Source organism: Puma concolor, chromosome D1 (assembly GCF_028749965.1).
Source record: "Puma concolor isolate L17-30 chromosome D1, mPumCon1.1.hap2, whole genome shotgun sequence".
NCBI lineage: Eukaryota > Metazoa > Chordata > Mammalia > Carnivora > Felidae > Puma > Puma concolor.
In genome coordinates this window covers 67,406,301-67,426,939 of record NC_141676.1, presented here as the reverse complement: position 1 = coordinate 67,426,939, position 20,639 = coordinate 67,406,301, and the positions used below count along the sequence as shown (strand labels likewise).

Genomic DNA, 20,639 nt, shown 5'->3' with positions numbered 1-20,639 from the left:
CCCTTCCTTCTTCAGCAGCCCCATGTGCTGCCTTCTGCCATACTTTCTCCCTAAGGCTATATGCTCTGAGTCCTAGTGGGCACTTCCTGGAGTGGAGCAGCTTGGTGTGCTTTGTTTTCTTCACTCTATCAATTTGACATACTTAGGGTCCTATCTCTCTGTTCATGTCTGCCTTTATTTTGACCCTTTAAATGTTTATTTATTTTTGAGAGAGAAAGAGAGAGAGAGAGAGGGAAAGTGGTAGAGGGCAGAGAGAGAAGAAGGCAGAGGATCTGAAGCAGGCTCTGCACTGACAGCAGCGAGCCTGATGCAGGGCTCAAACTCATGAACCATGAAATCATGCATGACCTGAGCCGAAGTCAGATACTCAACCGACTGAGTCACCCAGGTGCTCCTTGTGACCTTTTAGATGTTTGCTCTAGACATCTTTGAAGTAGTTATTTGTGATAAGCCTTGGAGGTTGAGGTTTGACTGCAGGTCCCAAAGTTTCTGATGTTTATGTATATTCACAAAGCTTTCCCTTCCCTGCTAGACCTCTATCTGCAGCCTGCTGTCCACCTGTCAAAGACCTGACTGTCTCGAAAGCAGCAAGAGTTTTTTGATATTTTTGGTCATCATTTAGCAGCCCTCTGCTATCAACTCAATTGATCCCAGCTGTCTGGTTCTGAGCTCTTGGCTACAGACCCTGCCTTTACAACCACACTTCTAGAAGGCAACGTAGTATGTAGTGAGGGTGAGATAATTTAGTAAAGGCTGGTAGAACTTGGAACAAAGCAAAAACTCAGTAAAAGTGATGATGATGATCATCATCATCCCTATTTTATAGATAATAGATTATCCCTATTTTATAGATGTGGAAACTGAGGCTCAGAAAGGTTTTTGTTTTGCCAGAGCTCACATTGCCATTAAGTGACTGAGGTGAGATTCAAACCAAGGTCCTTCCCGGGTACAGTTCTCTGTATTATATCATTAAATAGAATCCAGAAGAGACTCATATTACGAAATGGAACATTAAAGCACGTAATTAATAAGATACTCTCCAGGTTCACTCACAAAATAATCTTACTATGAGAAAGGGTTTGTGATTGGCACAAGACTGCTGTGGTTTTCAGCACATTACAATTATATTACAATGGAACACCCACTCCCATTTCTGCAAATCCATCATCCATATATTTATTTCTGTGTCAGAAGTATTTGAAACAAGGTTTTTTAGCCAGTTGTGGAAAGAAAAATTCCCTTTCAGCAATCCTAATTATAATACTAATAGTTACCAGACCTGTTATGTGCCAGGCACTATACCAATCTGTTTACATCTATTATCTCATGTACTCTCCCTGTAACAACCCTATGAGATAGGCATTACTGTTTTCATTTACAGATGGGGATTGAGGCTTAAGTGCAGTTAAGCACCTTGTCCAGGATCCTAACAGTTCAGTAAGTGGCAGAGGCCAGATGTCAGACCCTGTGACCAAAAGCCAGCTTATGACCAAAGTCCCTGTATGAGACAGCTGTTTTACCAGAGCTTCTTCTCCCCAATGGTAGGCAATATGGTGGCCACCTCACATCTGTAACAGGGTACAGAGTCCATGAGCCAGGCCTATTGCCAAGTCCTTTAGAATCATTTCTTACTGGTTAAAGATTCTAAATTACATGTCAGAATTCTTACCAGCTGGATCACAGTGCTCTGGGCTTCTCTGTTGAGGAAAAAAAATGTCACAATGTGATGCATGTTTGTTTGTTTTTAATTTCACTAGCACTGTTAGCCCCTTTAATTTTTGTCAAAGCTTAATTACGCATGTGATCTCATTTGTCAAGTCAACACCCTTTCTCAGTAGGCTACTAGTGGAATTCTCCTTCCATACCCCTAACACACTCCATTTTATGTCTAAGCAAGACCATTCCCAAGTATGGTCTTTCCAGACTATACATTTAGAAACCACTTGTTTTATTTAAGGGGTTGGAAGCTATTTCTCTTAACGAACGCTTCCAAAACTGAACTCACCCTGGCTTAAAGAACCAAGTGTGGTCAATCAAAGCCTCTTAAAGCAAATTAGATGCCATCTGCTTCTCAAGACTTTGGGAATGTAGACCTGCTGCTTAGAAACCGTATTTGAATTAATATTACAACAAGCCAGTTGCCTGTTGTTTGATTAATTACTCATGACTTCTTACGTAAAAGTGATTTTTCCTGAGTGAATTCTTTGGATAATTAAATGTCAGGTATGTGTTATTATTTTAGAGTCAACTTCATTTTCTTTCTTTAACAAATGGTATCTGTAGTAACAAATTTGAAAGTGTTCACCTCATTTGAACTTTATTGAGCACCTATTATATGCTAGGTGCTGTTGAAGGTACTTTGGATTATTTGGTACAAAGAGTAGAACTTTTTCTTATTTCTCCTCCCACAATACAAAATGTTATGCACACTGACCTGTGATTTCTTTGAGGGCAAAGAGCATGCCTTATTCTTATATGGAACACCTGATAATAGGACCTCACCATAGAAAGGTCTTTGTTTAAAGTAAAAGTGAATGACTCCTTGCTTCATCTGCTTTCGTGAAGGGAACTGTTAGCAGTCTTAGATCACAGAAAAGAGCATTCATGCTCCTGTTTGCCGTGACAAAGATCAAAGATGGACATTTGGTAAGATTCTCTATCTCTGGCTCTCACAGTGCTTTGCAGCTCTCTAAAAGTATATTACTTCATCTATTGGTGACTGTGCGCTCCTTCATGACAGGGACTTATTCCTCTCGTATTCCTCTTTTTCCTTACTGTGGAAGATGCAATACTCAGCACATAGACACTCAGTCAGTGTTTGTTAAAATGAATTAATCACAGACTGCTTCATTCCCTCTAATTGAGCAGAGACCACACCTTGGCCATTTCTGTTTCCATCTTACCTGTATCGACAGTGTGGTACATATTTTGCACCTAAAGGATGATCAGCAAATGCTGTGGACTTCAAGTTTCATCTTTCTTTTGAGTTCTTCGTAGTACCATGTTGCTTTTTTAGAGCAAGACTCCCAAAAGTATGCATAAAGGAATGAGTGCCTTCCCTGACCAATTAATTAACTTACCCAATGAATGAATAATAATGACCAAATACATGAATAACATGCCTTCTCAAATACAACCATAACATGTCTCCCTCTGACCTGACAAATTGGGAAACAGGGGCCAAAAAGGGAAGGACTCATGTAGGGTTACGTGGAGAGATTATACCGAAGCTGGAACTAGAACCCAGATTTCATTATCTCCAGCCCAAATTTCTGCCTTCTTAGCATCTGCCCTCTTTCTCTTTGTTTACATCCCCACTGCAGCTGCCCGAGATCAGGCCCCATCCTTCCCTCCTGGGACTGTTGCACTCGCCTTCTGACTGTTCCCTGCTGCCAGCCTCAACACCTCCAGCCCAGCCTCCACATGGTTGCCACGGTGATCTTCTAAAGTACAAATCAGATCTTGTTTACTCTGTTGTTTAAAGTCCTTTAGATGTTCCCACAACATTTAGGATAGAGACCACACTCTTTCACATGACCCACAGGGCAGTGAAGGATCATCTCCTGGCCCCCAGGCCTGCCTCTTGTTTCTTTCCCCAGGACCTTATTTCCCAGCTGCGTTCAAGTGTTTACAGGGACACTGTGCATGGCCACCCCCATTCTTCCTGCTTTCTCTGCCCAGACCATCATCTCAACCTGTCTTCTTGGTAGACGTCAGCTTCTAGTATCTTCTACGCAGAGACAGAGGGCTCCTTTGCTGAACTGCCATCCCTGTCCTCTGCCCCTCCCCTACACATACTCCCTCACTCCTCAGAGCTGATCACTAAACAACTCTTCTACCCTAATGGCTATAACACTTCTTTCACTTAGTTTTTGAATACATCTCTCTCTCAGGAGGCCATGAACTCCTTAAGGACAGGGGCTGAGTCTTATTCATATTTGTGTTCCCAGAACCTGGCAGTAGGTCAGGCATATAATAGAGACTCCATTACACAGCTGCTGACTCTCTGGAATAAATATAACTTCCATAACCCTTCACAGTGAATTAACTCAACTTATGGTTTTCTTTAAATTAAGCCTCACATGGGATGATAGTTGAATTATGTAAGACTGAAAGGAAGGAGAATATATTTAAAGAAAAGCAGCACTTGAAAATGTCTTGCCTTTATAGGTGGTGAACAAATATTTCATAGCAACCATGGGATAATGTATCAGCCTACTGGTAATACAGAGTGGCCAGAGTGCCACCAAATATCTCTGTGGAGCTGTTCATAACTGCCTCCCCATTGCTTCTCTTTTCAGTCCCTGGTTTGCTGAAAGAAGTCAGTGTGGTTACCTGTTAGGTGAAGAGAACCTGGGTCACATTCAGATCTTTCATCAGGGAATAGATTTTCAGCTACTTTTCCAGCTCAGTTGTTAAACTCATTCTGCCTGATTTACCAATTGCTGAATTGTTCATTTGTTTATTTATTTGTGATGCAAGTCCCCTGGGCTTCGGGACTAGTTTCAAAATGCTACTGCTCCATCTGGTTTAAATAGAGCATACTAAGAAGAAATAAGAGAAACAGTGGGACTGTGAGTTTGAGGGGAAAAAAGAAACTTTCAGGCAAGCAGGAAGCAGGGAGAAATTCAGATTCTTTCTTCTTTATGATTCTGTGCTGGAGAAGGGAAGCTGTTTTCAGCAAGAAAGGATGCTTTCTCTCTAGAAGTTCACGTCAGATTCAATGATCTGATATTCAAAATCTATGAGGTCTGAGTCCGTGAATGACTTTATGAATTGTGTTTAGGCAGCCTAGTCTCTGGAGCCCAAGACAGTAGTCTTTGTTCTTCCCTTTTTCCTATCTGTTTCATTATTTTCTCAGGCCCTTCATATGCCTTGAGTACAAGCCACCTTCTAGGACACTGCCTGTGGAATGAGCCAAGCGTAGGCATCTTGGCTTTGGGCATTCTGGATTCTCCAGCAGAAGTGCCATTCACTGTGATGAGTGCATTTCATTGGCACAGAGTCGGGAAGGCTATGGTGGTTAGAGATGTGAGCTTTTGGCGACTCTCAGGTCTCAGAGTCCCAGCTCTGCTCCTTGCCACCTAGATGATCATGAAGATGCTGCTTTATTTAACGTCTTTGAGCCTCAGTTTCCTTATCTCATAAGAGGGGCTAGTTTTTAATAACACTAATGTAATAAGCTTGTTCAGAAGATTAAACAAGCAATATGTAAGAACTTCACTGGAAATACTCAGGAATCATTAACTATTTTTATCATATCTGAATGTACTTTCACTTTACACTGGTAAAGTCTTCACAGTGTCCTCCTGAGAGAAAGGGTAGGAAGGCATTGTTGGCCCCATTTGACAGAGGGAAGGGGCTCATAAACCTGAGATCCCCTCTCTCCACAGTAGTTGTTCCCTCTCCACTCTGCCACCTTTTGGTGGTGGTTGCATATCCTCTGTTCACCTTTTCTACAGCATGACTCAGACCTTTTCCTTCTGACAACCAATCTTCTGAATGAGAGACAATAACAATCAAATAATTTGGTGTTATTCGCCAGGAGAGCTAATAGCTCTCTTTGCTTTCTACATTAACAAAATGAAGTCTGCTGTTTTAGAAAGCACTGAGCAAGGGTGGTACATAATCTGATTGAGTCACAATATTTGATTTGTACTGTTTTCCCTTTTTATCAAATAAGAGAATAGGGTACATTGTCCTCCATGAAGGAGAGCAGGACAGAAGTGCAGAGCAACAGTCACAGGGCTGACTGAGTTTTCTCCACACCCTACCAGTGCTCATGGTCTGATTGCATGTTGCCTGCTGTTAATTTGGCCCTTCCTGAGAGGACTGGAGGGGAGAACAAGGATTCAGATCCTGATCCCCTGTTGTGAAAGCTATTTAGAAGTTGCATATGCTCCTCAGATTGTCCAATGACTTTTTGACAGTATTGAAGGAATGGCTGGACCTTTCCTGACCCAGCATGGTCAGCCAATCCATAGTCAATTTATTTTAGTCAATTTGGAAGAGTTAAAACTATAACTATAACATATTAGTTATAATACTAGTTCTTGTAACAATAAAACCTCAAAATGAATAATGGTTTAAACACAACAGAAGTTTGTTTTCTTTTTCATCAAGTCCAAAACTTGTTTTAACTTTTCTCAGGGCAATGATTCAGATCCTTTTTTTATGCTGTATGTGGCTCCTCCATCTTCAAATGTGACTTCCAAGTTCAAGGATTAATTTGCATCGAGCTGGTAAGAGAGAGAGAGAGAGAACATGAAGTCTTTCAAGGGGAATTGGACCAGGCCCATTCCATGTCATTGGTCAGAACTCACATTCCCTTGGCCAGAACTCAGACACTAGGGCACACCTAACTTCTAGGTGGGGTCTCATTTTGTGCTCCAAGGGAAGAGGAAATGATTTTGGTGAACCAGCCAGTCTCTGCCTCCAAACAATAATGACAAAAACTAGTATTTATAAAACATTTGCTCTGTGCCAGACATTGTGTTAGCACCTTATCTACATAGTTTTTAAATTCATATACCATATTATTTGCCTATTTAAAGTATACAATTCATTGGGTTTTATTTATTTATTTATTTTTGGTATATTCACAGAGTTGTGCAACCATCACCATAATCAACTTTCAATCATGTTCAACACCCCAGAAAGAAACCCATATCCATTAGCAGTCAGTCCCCATTTCCTCCCAATCCCTTCCCCAACCTGAGGCAACTACGAATTTACTTCCTGTCTGGATAGACTTGCCTGTATTCTAAACATTTCATATAAGCAGAATACTTATATTCTTTACATAATCCTCACAGCAACCCAACAAGAGGTACATTGTTATTCCCATTTTACAGATTAACAGGGGATCAGGTTGCTAATAAGTTTAAACTCTGTGCCTCACTGAAAGCCATAATACTGAGCTGTATCCCAAGTATAAATCATGCCACAATTTGGAGGGGAAGAGTGGAGGGGGTGTTTGTTTGCTTGCTTTTAGTGACCATCATGGCAAAACTCTGACTTCTTCATGGATGGCTCCTTTACTGAAGTGACAGGCATTTAGGAGCCAGAGAGCTCGAGACTGAAGCCCAGACCTACCATGTTACCAGTGTATACAAAAATCTATGCTCCTTAATTCCTCTCGGATCCTAGTGATATCTCTAAAATGGGAATAATATATCTCTGTTTGCTGGGAGGACTCAGTGAGATTAACCCATGTGAAAGCTGTTCCCACAACTTTACACAGTTGATGCCTTGCCAGTGTTAGTAGTTCCTGCTCAGAAGTGAGATTCTGGCTATAATTGGGCAGCCAAAGAAATCATGTTAATGTATCTGGGCCTCCAGAATACTGTCCAGGAAGAAGTTATTGTGCCTTGTATTTTATAGTATCCAGATTACAACCCAGGAGTGGCTGGGACCCTAGGAGGATCTGGCACAATGAGGGGTAGGCAAATGGGACATATTCTCCAGGACAGAAAAACAATGTGCAGAGTCTCATCTGTCAACTTCTGATCTCAGCTGGGCAGAGCCGCTTGTTCTAGGCACCTGGAAAGAACCAGCTGAGCCAGTGCAAGTTTGAAGTTCCTTGGGAAAGAAGATAAGCTGGCTGAGTTTCTGTAGGCAAAGAGCCAGTAATGAGGTTTCCAGCTTTCCATCACATGCCCTTTTCATCACTTTCAGCTCAGCCAGAGACGGCAAAGCCTCATACTCAGGGACCAAGTGTGTATGTGAAAGGCTCAAGGAGATGGTTAGAAAAGAGTGAATTATGCTTTTGTTCCATTGACCCCTTCCCCACCCTATCCTGTCCTTAGCCATCGTAATATTAAAATCTAGGCATGAGAGCACAGAGAAGACAGTGGGGAAGTTGTATTGGTGGTAACTGGCTCGGTCATATCGCCAGAAGAGATCATGAGAGAGAAAAGGCCTGAACTCTCTGCAGGAATACGGACATATTTCAGCCTTTAAAATATGCCGTAGAAGCCTCTGGTCCTGCCATTTCCTCACAGAATGGACAAATGACTTATTCTCTCTGAGCCTCCATTTCCATATAGGATTATTACCTGGACAACCATGCAAGCTGCAACCTGCATAATTCAGGTACCTCCATTCACATGAACTAGGGGTCAGCATATTGTAAACATGTAAAGGGCCAGATCCTAAATATTTTAGGTTTCATGGGCCTTATGGTCTCTATTGCAACTGGTCAACTCTGCTATTGTCATGTGAAAGCAGCCGTAGATAGTACATAAACGAATGGGTATGGCTGTATTCCAATAAAACCTTATTTATGGGTACTGAAATCTGAATACTGTATAATTTTCATGTGACTCAAAGCCATATTCTTCCCTTGATTTTTTTTTCAGCCAATTAAAATGTGGAAACCATTCTTGGCTTACACAGTATACAAAACCAGACAGTGGGCCAGATTTGGTCTGCAGGCCATGGTTTGCAAACTCCCAACATACCCTAAAATATGTTTATTACCCTCTAGAGAGATGCAGTGTGGTGTTCCAATTATTATAAGGATGAAATAAGAAAATATACCTAAAGTGATTAGCATAGTATCTGCTCCTTATAAGTGTTCAGCAAAGAGTTAGTATTACTATTACCCTGTTAAGAAATCTGTCTACTCTCTACTTGCCATGGACATTTGGAAAAGGAGGCAGTCACATTTGGTTGTTTATACACATTTCTACTATATTAAACTGTTATTCTTATTAAAGTGTATATTAAAATTAAAAAATATAAAAACTGGGTTGGACAAGTAATGGCATTAGTCAGCCACACAGTTTTTGGGTTTTGTTTTTTGCTTTTTTCTATTCTTCCTAATGCCCCAATGTTGGCTCTTCCGTTTCTAGATGTGTCTTTAGAACTTGGTCTGTGCTGCTAGGTGCTCCATGAAAAATGAGTTTGGATCTTTTCTTTCTAGTATTTTCTTAGTATTCTTCAAAATGAGTATATACATCCCAAGAGTATGCAAGATGATAGCCCTTCTCTCTACATTAATTTTTCATCTCAGCCCTTAAATTTTTGTTCCCATGTAGGTTTTATAATGTACATACTGTGCCATAGCACTATAGCTGTACGTCCGACAATTTGTATAAATATTTATATCATGAGGGTATGTCCTCAAAAAATTTAAAATGATTTCAGCAATCAAATGTTTAAGACATCTGGTCTAGGAGGAAATCAGAAGTATTCAATGGGAAACAAGAATTGGTATGAGTGACACAAGTGTTTTTAAGATACGAATTAAGGTTCACTCTGGTGTCCATTTTGTGGCAGGTAGGTAGCAAGATAGTTTACATCTTTAATTTCTTTTTTTAATGTTTATTTATTTTTGAGAGAGAGAGAGAGACAGACAGACAGAATGCAAGCAGGGGAGGGGCAGAGAGAGAGGGAGACACAGAACCTGAAACAGGCTCCAGGCTCCGAGCTGTCAGCATGTAGCCCAACGTGAGGCTTGAACTCAGAAACTATGAGATCATGACCTGAGCTGAAGTCTCATGCTTAACCAACTGAGCCACCCAGACACCCCTACATTTTTAATTTCAAAATAACACAACATCTATATTAAATAGGTCCTACCGTCCCCATTTTATAGAAAATGAACAAAGAATCAATTTGGAAAAGTTAAGCAACTTGCAAAGGTCAGGTTGAATGAATCAGGTCTGTTTAACTATAAAGCATGACATTTTCCATTTTAGCCTTCATTGCATTGAAGAAGTTCATGAAAAAAGAATGATCATTCTTTGGTATTCCTAAACTCTAAAGCTAGTTTTTTCCCCATTACACATTCTTAGGTTATGGAGTGGTAAGTGGATAAAACTCCACTCCCATAGAGATCCATGATCAACTTCTTGTCCCCACCCCCACCACAGCCCTTTGTGTTACCACGCGCTTCTCACTCTGATTGAATATCTCCTTCGTAATTGGACATCTCCTAGTCATCCATCAAGATTCAGCTTAGGGGCACCTGAGTGGCTCAGTCAGTTAAGCATCTGACTCTTGATTTTGGTTCAGGTCATGATCTCACAGTTCATAAGATTGAGCCCCACGTTGGGGTTCTGTGCTGACAGCACAGAACGTGCTTGAGATTCTCTTTCTGTCCCTCCCCTGCCTCTCTCTCTCTCTCTCTCTCTCTCTCTCTCAAAATAAATAAATTAAAAAAAATTCAGCTTAGACATTACCTCTTCCAGGAAGCCTTCTTGACTTTATCCCAAAACTAAGTCTGATACCTTTCCTGTACACACCTATAGCACTTTAATGAAAGACCTTATTAAATAATCTATGTATTGTGTAGTTAACCATTATCTGCTCATTAATCCCTAGAATGAGAGTCTAGGGAACAGAAAATTTGACCTTGAATATATTGTTCTTCTGGAATCCAGACCTGCAACATACTAGGCCCTCCATAAATACTCATGAAATGAAGGAATTCCTTCTTCATTGATTTGAAGTCTGACATAACTTTGCAAAGAGATGGGTTGAAATTTTGTCTTTACTGAAGTTCCCCAAGACAGGACAAATTAGTGGATATTAATGAGATTATAGGGAACCATATAATGGTAAAATGAAGAAAGCAATCCTTCGTATGTATGTATGAAGGCTTTTTCCTTCTGTATTTCTTAGAAACTAAAGAGGATGTACAGACTTAAGTCAATCATTTATATTAAAATCATTTATATTAAAATATATTAAAATTTTAATATTAAAATATTAAAATTTATATTAAAATATATATATACACACACACGTATATATATGTTCACAGGTGTGCACCTATATAAATCCACACATATTCATGAGCATGAATTAATAAAAATAGACTACCATAATTTTTATAAACTGTATATTGGATCACTGCATGCTCAACAAAAGGATAAAGTTCATTAACACTCTTCAGGTTGGCTGATCCTGCAGAGTCATCCAGTTGCTTTAAATCTCCTTCAGTCATAAAGCTACTTCCCTCGTGGACACATAAAGCTTTACCTCTTTCTTTAAAGGGACGTAGCATTTACTGAGAGCTTTGGCAATGTTATAGATACTCAACAGAGGTGATCTCATTTAATCCTCAGATGTTTGCACAGACCCATAAATCCTGAACCCAAAGAAAATGGACCAAATCAAAATTGTACTCAAATAGAAAATACTCACTAACAAAGCAGGAAGAAGGGAGAGAAGACTAAGAAAAAGTCTGAATGACATTAAATTCAGTTACAAATGAATATTGTTAAATTCAGTTATATAACTTTCTTGCATGGGATTATACAAAATTAATTTATTGGTATTAAAATGAGAGAGTGTGACCATTAGCACAGATTTTTTTATCAGAGCAGGGAGGGGCCCTTTCAGCTGATTGAAAGAAAAGCTTTCTACCCACCACCAAATGTTGCTACATGTGAAGGGCTTTCTTACTTGTTATAAGGGGACAGCATTGGAACAGTTGTTCCTCAACTTTTATAATTCATAGACCAGAAACATTTCAGAACAAACTTTTATAGGCCAACAGAATTACCAGCTTTTTATCTTGCCAATAAAATGAAAAACACAGAAAAAAAAAAAAGACTAAAAAAACTAAGATCTATTCTCACTGTCATTTCAGAAATAAAAAGACAATTTAATAGCAAAAATAATAGGAAGAAAACAAACAGTAGGAAAGACATAATCTTATCATAAAGGAAGGTCATACACCCTACTGACTCTGCTCACCCTGCTCTGGAGGGGAGGGTAAGTGACAGCCTCTAGGGACCTTTGCCTCTGCTCTGCATAGGTTTGAAGTCACACAGATCCGGTTTAAGTTCAGGCCCTACAAATTCCTAGCTGCGATACCTGGAGCAGCTTTCTCAACTTTACTAAGCTGCATTTCCTCACATGTCAGATGAGGATATCTGACTGACTGTATTAATTTCTTGGGGCTACCAGCCACAATCTGGGTGGTTTATGCAAATGTATCGTCTCACTGTTATGGATCCCAGAAATCTGAAATCAGGTATCAACATGGCCATCCTCCCACTGAAGGTGCTAGACAACGATCTGTTTCAGGCTTTTCTTCTAGCTTCTGGGAATCCCTTGGCTTTTAGCAGCATGACTCCAATCTTCACGTAGTGTTCTTCCTATGCACACACCTGTGTCCAAATTTCCCCCTATTATAAGGATACTTGCCTTATTGAATTAGAGACCCACTCTATCCCAGTAGGACGACTTCTTAACTGATTACAACTGAGACAATCCTTCTTCCAAATAACCTCACACTCTGAGGTATCAGGGGGTTAGAACTCCAACATATGAGTTTTGGGGGAATACAAGTGAACTCATAGCACTGATCAATCTCATGGAATTGTATCAAAGTCAGTCACAGGACAGGTTGAATACTTTATAAATTACCAGAACAATGTAAGGGTGTTGTTGTTGTTGTTAAGAAAGTTTATAATTGAGGACTTTATGATTTAGGGACAGTAAGAAATTTATGCAAGGATATATAACTAAGAAGCAGTAAAGATAGGACTTTGAACACATCCTTTAATACATATATTAAATACCTATTATGTGGCAAGCCCTGTGCTAGTGCTAGATTCAGCCTTAGACAAAATAGACAAGGCCCTTGACCTCATGGAGCTTATACTCTAGTGGGAGGAAGGAAACGTTAATGAAATAAGCAAGTAAATATATAACACACATTGAAGTAGAGGTAAGTACTATAAATAAAAATAAAGTTCAACAAGTGAGTATAAAATAATAGGGGAAGGGAATAAGCCATACTATGCAGGATGTCAAAGAGTTCTATGAGGAGACATGTGAGCAGAATCCTTCCTGACTACAGAACAGGAGTAAATCCTAAGTGAAAGGGGAACCACTCAAGGGAGGTGATTTTTGCTAGTGTCTGATTTTTGTTTTAAAAGAATCACTCCAGTTGCTGTGTGGACAGTAATTTGTAGCAAAGCAAGAGTCGAAATAAAACAGGAGGCTATTATAGAGACCCATGTGAGAGATGATGGTGGTATAGACTGGGGATGGGGCAGAGATGGAGGAAAGATTCGGAATATATTTGGAAGACAGAATTAGCAGCATTTGCTGATGAGTAAGACGTGGGATATAAGATAAAAAGAAGAGTCAAGAATGACTCCCAGCTTTTTGGCCAGAGCAATGAGGTGAATGATTATGTCATTTCTTGAAACATATTGGGAGTACAACAGATTTGGGAGAAGAAAACACAGTCTGGTTTGCAACATTTTAAATATGAAAAGCCTATCAGACAGTCAAGTGGAGATTCCTAGATGTGGTATGCAACTGGGTGTAAAAGTCTGGAGTGCAGGGCACAAGTTGGGACTAGTGTAGGTAGTCTTTAAACTATAGGTGGCATCTAAGCCTTGACTGGATGCTATGGCCTAGCAAGTGAGTGCAAATAGAGAGGTCGAATGATGAGCCCTGGGGAACTATAAATTTGAAATATCTGGAAATGGAGAAGGACCAGCAGGAAAGACTTAGAAGGATAGGTTGGTGAGGTAAAAGGGAAACCAAGGGGGTCTCAGGAACCAAGTAAGGAAGGAGGTTGATTCAGGGAAGTTGTAACTAATTCTGCCAAAGGGCTGGGAAGAAATGGAGTACATGGGATTGTACACTGGCGATTGGTCTTATTAGTGAGCCTGTCATTACTTACTTAATAAAAGCACTTCTGGTGGGATTTTGAAGGTAAATTAAATCAGTTAAGGAGAGAATAGGATATGAGGAAACAAAAACAGTGAGAATAGGCACTTATATATTATGTTACCTGCTACCTCAGCTTTTTAGACACAGTGGATGTAATAGTTAAGAGAGTAGGTTCTGCAGTCTTAGACTTTGGTCATTATTCTGACTGTGCCATTTATTAAGTCACCTAACCTCTCCAGCCACAGAGTCTTCATCTACAAAGCAGAGATTATAGTATAACCCATTTGAAAATGCTGTGAGGGTTAAATGTCAATTGCAAGTAAAGTTTAACACATTTCCAGCCCATACTAAGTGCTCAGTAAATGTTACAACTTCCACTAATATCAGCAAAGTACTGATATAGCTTCAAGGCTCCACGCAGTTTGTTGTGTCTGGGAGCAATTGGTAGCATGAGGGGATAATTATGACAGAATACATGTTATGATTATCCTTGACATGGAAACAGAGCAGTGTGTTATAATATAAAAACTATAAACACTTGTCTGTATAAATTTTTCATGGGCTGTGTCATGGTGGAATAGTCAGGCAATGTGGGGAAATGGACAGGGAGGACATGGCTCTGGAGGGAATTTTGGGGGGTCATCGTAGATCAGGGAGCTGATTCCATGATTTCCATGGAAAGACTTAGAATAGACCAAGCTTTGTCAGGCCATGTGGTAAATAACCCACACATCAATATATAGGAAGTAAACGTTTATCTTGTAAGCATAGTTATCACTTATTTACTCTTTGCTACACATGGTGTTTACACCTGGCCTTTCGAACCATTTAGAAACTTAAGTACCTCTCCCCTACCACTCCCCCCCCCCCATTATGTTGCATACTCCCATTCCTACAGTGCCTAGTATTAAGTACGGTCATGAAAGAGGGGGTGCCTCATCCATGCATATCCCAGACCCCCTTGTAAGATGCATAGAGGGAAAAACAAACAAGCAGGGGATAGTTAATATGTGAACAAATTAACTTGGCCACTGAGCCATTCTCTAGAAACACATAGCTAAGAAAATCCCTCATGTTTAAACCTGCATAGCCTGGAACTTTATAGCAGCACCTTGTCCCATAGAAGGCTACCACTGATGTCTCTCAAGGAATATTGATTGCACACATCAAAGATAGCAGTTTCTTATATGGATGGCCAAATGCTAGAGTAAACTGACTTAGGACAAGAGTTTGCAGTGGGACCTTCGAGAAAGAGATACCTGTTTCCTTGCTTGGGACACTTTGACTTAATGGCAGTAGATGTGTAACTATGTGCAAAAACTCATTGTCATTATGAATTTTGTGATGGGTGCTTGTTTGTAACAGGTGAAGTAAGCCTAAGTTGGTCTCACTGTGAACAGCTAACTGCTATAAATATGCTTCCCTGAGCTGGTGACTTCAGTTGACTAACAGTGGAAGTGAAGTGGAAAGGAGCTACGGAGCTGAACAGGCAACCCAGAGCAGAGCCCCCAGGCCTGCCATTCTCTGGCAGAGAGTCCCTGTATCCCTGGTGACAGTCTGCAGTCTCTGGGGTTGTTACCCCTTCTTCACAGCAGGCAGATCGGAAGACTCCTTGGCCAGCACCAGCAGACATTTCAAAGACAATTTAAAGGGAAAAGGAGACAGAAATCCAGTTTCCAAAAAGAAGTAGGATAAGAAAAATAGTTAGCAGTTTAGGGGTATGCACTGTAAGTCAGGCACTGTATTTTCTTGATATAGTTTACTTAATCTCACAAGGTAAGAATTAGCAAACCCATTTTATAGATAAAGCAACCCATTTTACAGGAAGTAAGTGGCAAAAGCAGGGTTTAAGCACAAGTCTATTTGGTTCCAAATCCTATAATCTTTTTCTGATTTCTACTAAAGGCCGTAGTCAATAAATCTGCTCCCAGTGCTCATCTGTCACTGCTGGGACAGGGAGATCTGTTCAAGAGTGTGGGCTCTGACACCAGGTTGCCTGGAGCTGATTCCAGCCCTGCCACTTAGCAGCTGTGATCCTGCTTAGATTTGTTAACCTCTCTGAATCTCAGTTTTCTCATGTGCCATGTGTTGTTCATGATAATACCTACCTCATAGGGATGTTTTGAAAATTAAGTTAGGCTAAGCACCTAGAACACTGCCTGACATATTAGATGTGCTCAATAGTAGCTATTATTATTATCAATTTTTTCCAGCATTGATATTCAACGAACACAAAGACATAATGCTGACCTTGTCAGAGAGGAAACGAACAGTTCAGGCACTGCTCTACTCCTCCATGTAGGCTGCCTATTAATGATTTGGGGCCGATCAATGATACTGTTACTGATTTCTGCATGCCTTCTCATTTTTAGGGCTTCCATGCTGTAGAGGTAGCATAGTAGGATAGAACAACACTGTTCTTGACATCAGAAGACCTGGGTTTGGGTTCAGGCTCAAATCACACATGGAAACTGTGGGCTCTGGACAAGTCACTTTATCTCTCTTGCTATGGGCTCCTCATGTGCACAGCAAAAAGGTGTTCTCGCTAATTGCCAGGGTTCCTTGAACCCCTCAATTTTGGTGAGCAATTGAACAAAGTCACTTAACTTGCCTGAGCCCTGGCAGCTCCCTTATACTGTATACCTCTCCTGGTTGCTGAGAGGAGGCTCAGAGAGAGTGGAAGTGTCTGGTACACTGTGACATGCTATGCAAACATGAGGGCTGATCTTTACGGAACTATGATGAGAATTAACCCTGAATACTATGGCTCCCTATGCCTATGTTTGAGATGCAGGGGCTTTTTGCATTTTGCCATCTTTGCCTACCCCCTACTGGGTTGGGTGGATCCACCTTAACAAGGTGTGGGGGAACACAAGTGGAGGATGGGGGTGCAATACTGATGGTGGGAAAGCATCTTATTGGTTAATGCTGGTACATCCCAAGCACCAATTACTGTCACTGCTCCCAAAGCTGATATATTTATCAGGATGAGTTACAAGGAAATATATGTACCCAGGGAACGAGGATGCTGCATGGTCACCCCCTGTGATGTAAAATATAAGAGTCTAGGAGGGGCTGTTTTATAATTCATCAGGTTTCGCTAGTGAGTTCTGTCGGAGTCTTAGTTATAAAGGCAAGTGTGAACCGGACGGCAGACAGGAGAACCTGGCACCAAGGAGACGGAGAAGCTGCCTGTGGTGCCTCCTGCCTCCTCCCTGCTTTGTTCCAATAATTTTGTGCTCGGTAAGTTCCCTGGCTTTGCAGCTAATCGTTGTTGTTGAATAAGCTTGGCAAATGAATCTGTAGTTTGGAATATGTATGCACTTGCTGTCATAAGTGTGTGTCAGTGTTTGGGCTTCTGACAAATTCCACAGTTCCCCTTTAATGAGCAAAATAGCTTAAAAGATGAAACAAAACCCGACAAATCAATTATTCACCTTGATCCTTGGAAGGCTGCTTTCTTTGGTTGCTAAAGTTTCTCAGGTTTCATTCTGTCAGTTTCATTTGTTGGAGGAGCTTTGAAAAGAACAAGTCTCTTTGTCATGAAATTGTTTTTCTTAGCTGCCAACAGGAGGTATGTACAGGGTGGTTTGTCCATCCCCACCCCCCAGCTTACTCTCCCCAGCAATCGGTAAATCTTAAAACAGACTGTTTGCCCGGTAACCAGCTCCAACAGAGCTGAACCTGTACAAGACAGGATTCAAATTGCAATCTTTTGTGCAAACAGACCTGAGGGGCTGTGAATAATTGTCATTGCGGAGATTATTGTGAAACTCCGTTTGGTGGTAGTCCCTGCATTTTGCCGGGATGGGATCAGAATCCGAAGAGATTTGCATTTGGCATGCCTGTTGATGATGTGGAAAGGGAGTGAAAGAAAAGACTGGTTCGTATGGAAAGAGCTGTACAACGCACCCGTAGGACAAACAAATGCACACGGCATGACTGTTGAATTTGTGTAACTTGTAACTGTTGTCTCTAGTTTCCTATCCCCATTAAGAATACCTGAAGCTGCGTTCTGTTCCTCATCTGGGTATGCTCCAGGTCCTCGTTCTGGGTCCTGGCAAGAGGCAGGGGTGAGCACTAACTCCTGGTCAGCTAGCCATAGGAAGTCATTTCCTCCTCTGAAGGAAAGAAACAGAAGCTGTACCTTCCCGGACTCCTTCTGCTGCGTTCTTTTGCCTCTGTCCAAATTTCATGGAAACCAACAGCTTGACGTACTTTTTTTTTTTTTTTTTTTTTTTTTGGCAGTAGCAGATTTAACTGTGGTGTCATATGGCATATTATATATGGAGAGGAATAGCAAGACATTTTTCTGAATGTTTAAGTGTGTCTGGCTTGTTGACATTTGCTGTATCTCACCAGCAAGGAGCTACTGTCTTCTGAGCGCATAACTGTTTGTCTGTTCGAAGTGTTTACCTTATTATGCACAATTGCACTTTCTCTTTAGGTGTAGAATCTGTAGATCTGACAAGAACATCTTTATCCTCAAGGAAGCAACTTGTTTTAGCATCTCTTTGAGAAGAATGGATGCATTTATTTTTTACCAGGGACTTAGCTTGCTCTTTGCTTCTTTCTGATAAAAATTTTGGTCATCAGTAGCACTATGCTTCCAATAAAGTTACTTCTCCTTTCCTAGTATAGTTTCTGATTGCACCAAAACTTGGCAGATTAGGAATATGGAATATATCTTTTTCCAGGAACACATTTTTCAGGCATATTTCTTTTGTCCATAAATAGCTTTTCCATATTTTCCATTTCTCTGAAGAAGTTCTGTTTAAAAGAGCAGAGGAGTGATGTATTGTGGTTGGCACTTAGGGGTGTGTAACCTGAGACTTGGTTTCTAATCTACAAACGGCTGCCCCACACGGGGTCTGTAAAACGTCTTTTCGTCTTATGTTCAGCTCAAAGCCCTTTGGCTCCAGCAGTAATGATTAAGACAGCAAATTCAGCAAATCATTGCAGGTATAAACAAACATCTGCATCTTATGGTCCGACCAGCTCATGAGGCTCTGTAAAGCTTGGGACACACAGCTGAAGGTTCCTAAAAATGTTAATATATTTTAATGCCAAGAACAATATAGTTATAAAGTACTTTTGCGATGTATTGTACATTGGATTTTATTGTACCACATTTTTGTAAATCATATGCCAGGGCCCGTGGTTTATTTTGTGGCAGTATTTGGGTTTTGATTTGGAATGATTTTATCAAAAAATAAACCAATGTACTGATCTCAATAAACTGAGTTTCTTCTTATTTGGTGGTGGCTTTTTCATCTTCTCCACCCACCAAGAATATGATCTATTTATAGCAGCAAAAGAAAATTTAGCATGAGTTATTTTCAATTAAATTTGCAGGAAGACAAACATGAACTGTGACAAGAACCTTCTGAGAGAGCGCATACACACAAAAACATGTCTCTCAACAAAGGATTAAAAGCCAAAGAGGCATTAACATTTTGCTTACGTGACATATATCATTTTCTTTGAGAGAGGTTGGGAAGGGTGAAGGGGAAGAGGTTTAAAGGAGCTTTTCAGAGCCTGGCTCCAGCCTTGTGGGAGTGAAACGGGCAGGGGTTTGTGTGGCCATGGTGAGCATCTCACTCTCCTTATCTGTCAAATGGGGGAGGGGAAAGTTACCACGATTACACCAGAGAGATGTTGTTTGTAAAGCAAATGGTACGCTGTTTGGCACAAAGGGGACTCAATAAAAGGTAGTGATTATTGTTACAAGTTGAATTTTGTAAAAGAGGTTAACGAAGTCTGATGTTGGTTTTAAAAGAACTATGCACAGTAAATGGGAAGATTATAATTTTTTTCTTGTTAGTAAGATATAGTTCTTACAGCTAGATAATTTATTTCTGTTTTTATTTTGGAAACCTAGTAAAGATGGAGTTATTATTGCCTTTCAGTTTACTTTTAACTAATTCTTAGAATGACATCCAAAGTCCTTACCTTGTTCAAAGAACAAACGATTTCAAATGGGGAGCGTGGAAACAAACTGATGCCAAATAATATATGACAGCCTTCTAAGTTTTTTGCTAAACAAGGGTTAGGTCATAATTCCAGCCCTGACACTGCATTAAAGTACCTGATTATTATAGTAAATATTGTTTATTAAGTCCCATGCAGAGTACTGAATGTCTTACATTTACTTTGCAATTTAATCCTACCACAGCCCCACCAGGTAGGTTTTTGGCTTCCCATTGTCAAATGAGAAAATGAGATGAGAGAAAATCTCATTTAAATACTTCTAATTTAAATTGGCATATGGCAGAATTTGAACTCACACCTGTTTGACTCTAGAATCTAACCTGCGCCCACCATGGTGGAATTATCCGATAGGATTTTCCCCGCTCTACATGGTTCCACTTTGGAATCTTGGCCCTGGATCTGTTTTGATTCTTCTCCCCACATATTTAACCCCTATCAGTTTAAGGGGTTTTAAAAAAAATAATGTTGAAGATTTCCTTTTCCTTTGCTCTCGTTTTTGGTCTACGCCAATCAAGATCACATTTTCCTAAGCTCTCTTTATAATTCTTACCAAAATATAAAACTTAGTATAAAAAGATGTAAAAATTTAAAAGGTCATAAATCTACTAAATTCAAGGTAAGGTTTAAAAGTTACCCTGAATCACCATAGCCCTTTGACCTGGGCAACTTTCCTCTGTGCCTCTAGTTTTAGAGGAGTCTGTTTTGCCAAGAGGTGGGCCCATTTGGATCTTGCTCCCTAGATGACATTTGGAATAAATAGGGTCCCAGAATTTCCTCCCCAAACAATCCTGAGCCAACTTGCAGGAGTTGTACTGTGTGCCCACTCCTGGGTATGAAGAAAAACCAAGAGGCTACTGTTTGCCTGGGAGTGGGGGATGAGGCTGGGGCGATAATTTGTTTATCAGAGCTTGGACTCACGAGTTGGGACGGTCACACATCTACATGAAAGCCCTTTGGTGGTGCAGGAAGAAACAATGGCAAAGAAGAGGGGCTGGCCTAGG

At 40.4% G+C, this 20,639-nt stretch overlaps 1 protein-coding gene and 1 long non-coding RNA gene across 28 annotated transcripts in view; one reads left to right on the top strand and one right to left on the bottom strand.

Annotated features, from left to right (window-relative positions):
* The window catches only part of DLG2 (discs large MAGUK scaffold protein 2), a 2,060,086-nt gene that overhangs the window by 1,841,413 nt on the left and 198,034 nt on the right, over positions 1 to 20,639 (top strand). Inside the window, exon 1 of one of the 27 annotated variants that reach the window (XM_086678474.1) lies at positions 16,642 to 16,890. The exons of 25 other annotated variants lie outside the window; for them this stretch is intronic. The gene's annotated coding sequence lies outside the window, so the exon portion shown is untranslated. Of the gene's footprint in view, positions 1 to 16,641; positions 16,891 to 17,123; positions 17,222 to 20,639 lie in introns of those variants that run through there. One more of the 27 variants, XM_086678475.1, reaches the window with a different exon arrangement.
* On the bottom strand, positions 4,164 to 17,803 carry LOC147576786 (uncharacterized). Its single transcript, XR_015241133.1, has 3 exons — positions 17,650 to 17,803; positions 17,085 to 17,163; positions 4,164 to 6,239 (listed from the first exon to the last, which is right to left on the bottom strand). It is a non-coding gene; the product is annotated as an uncharacterized LOC147576786 (long non-coding RNA).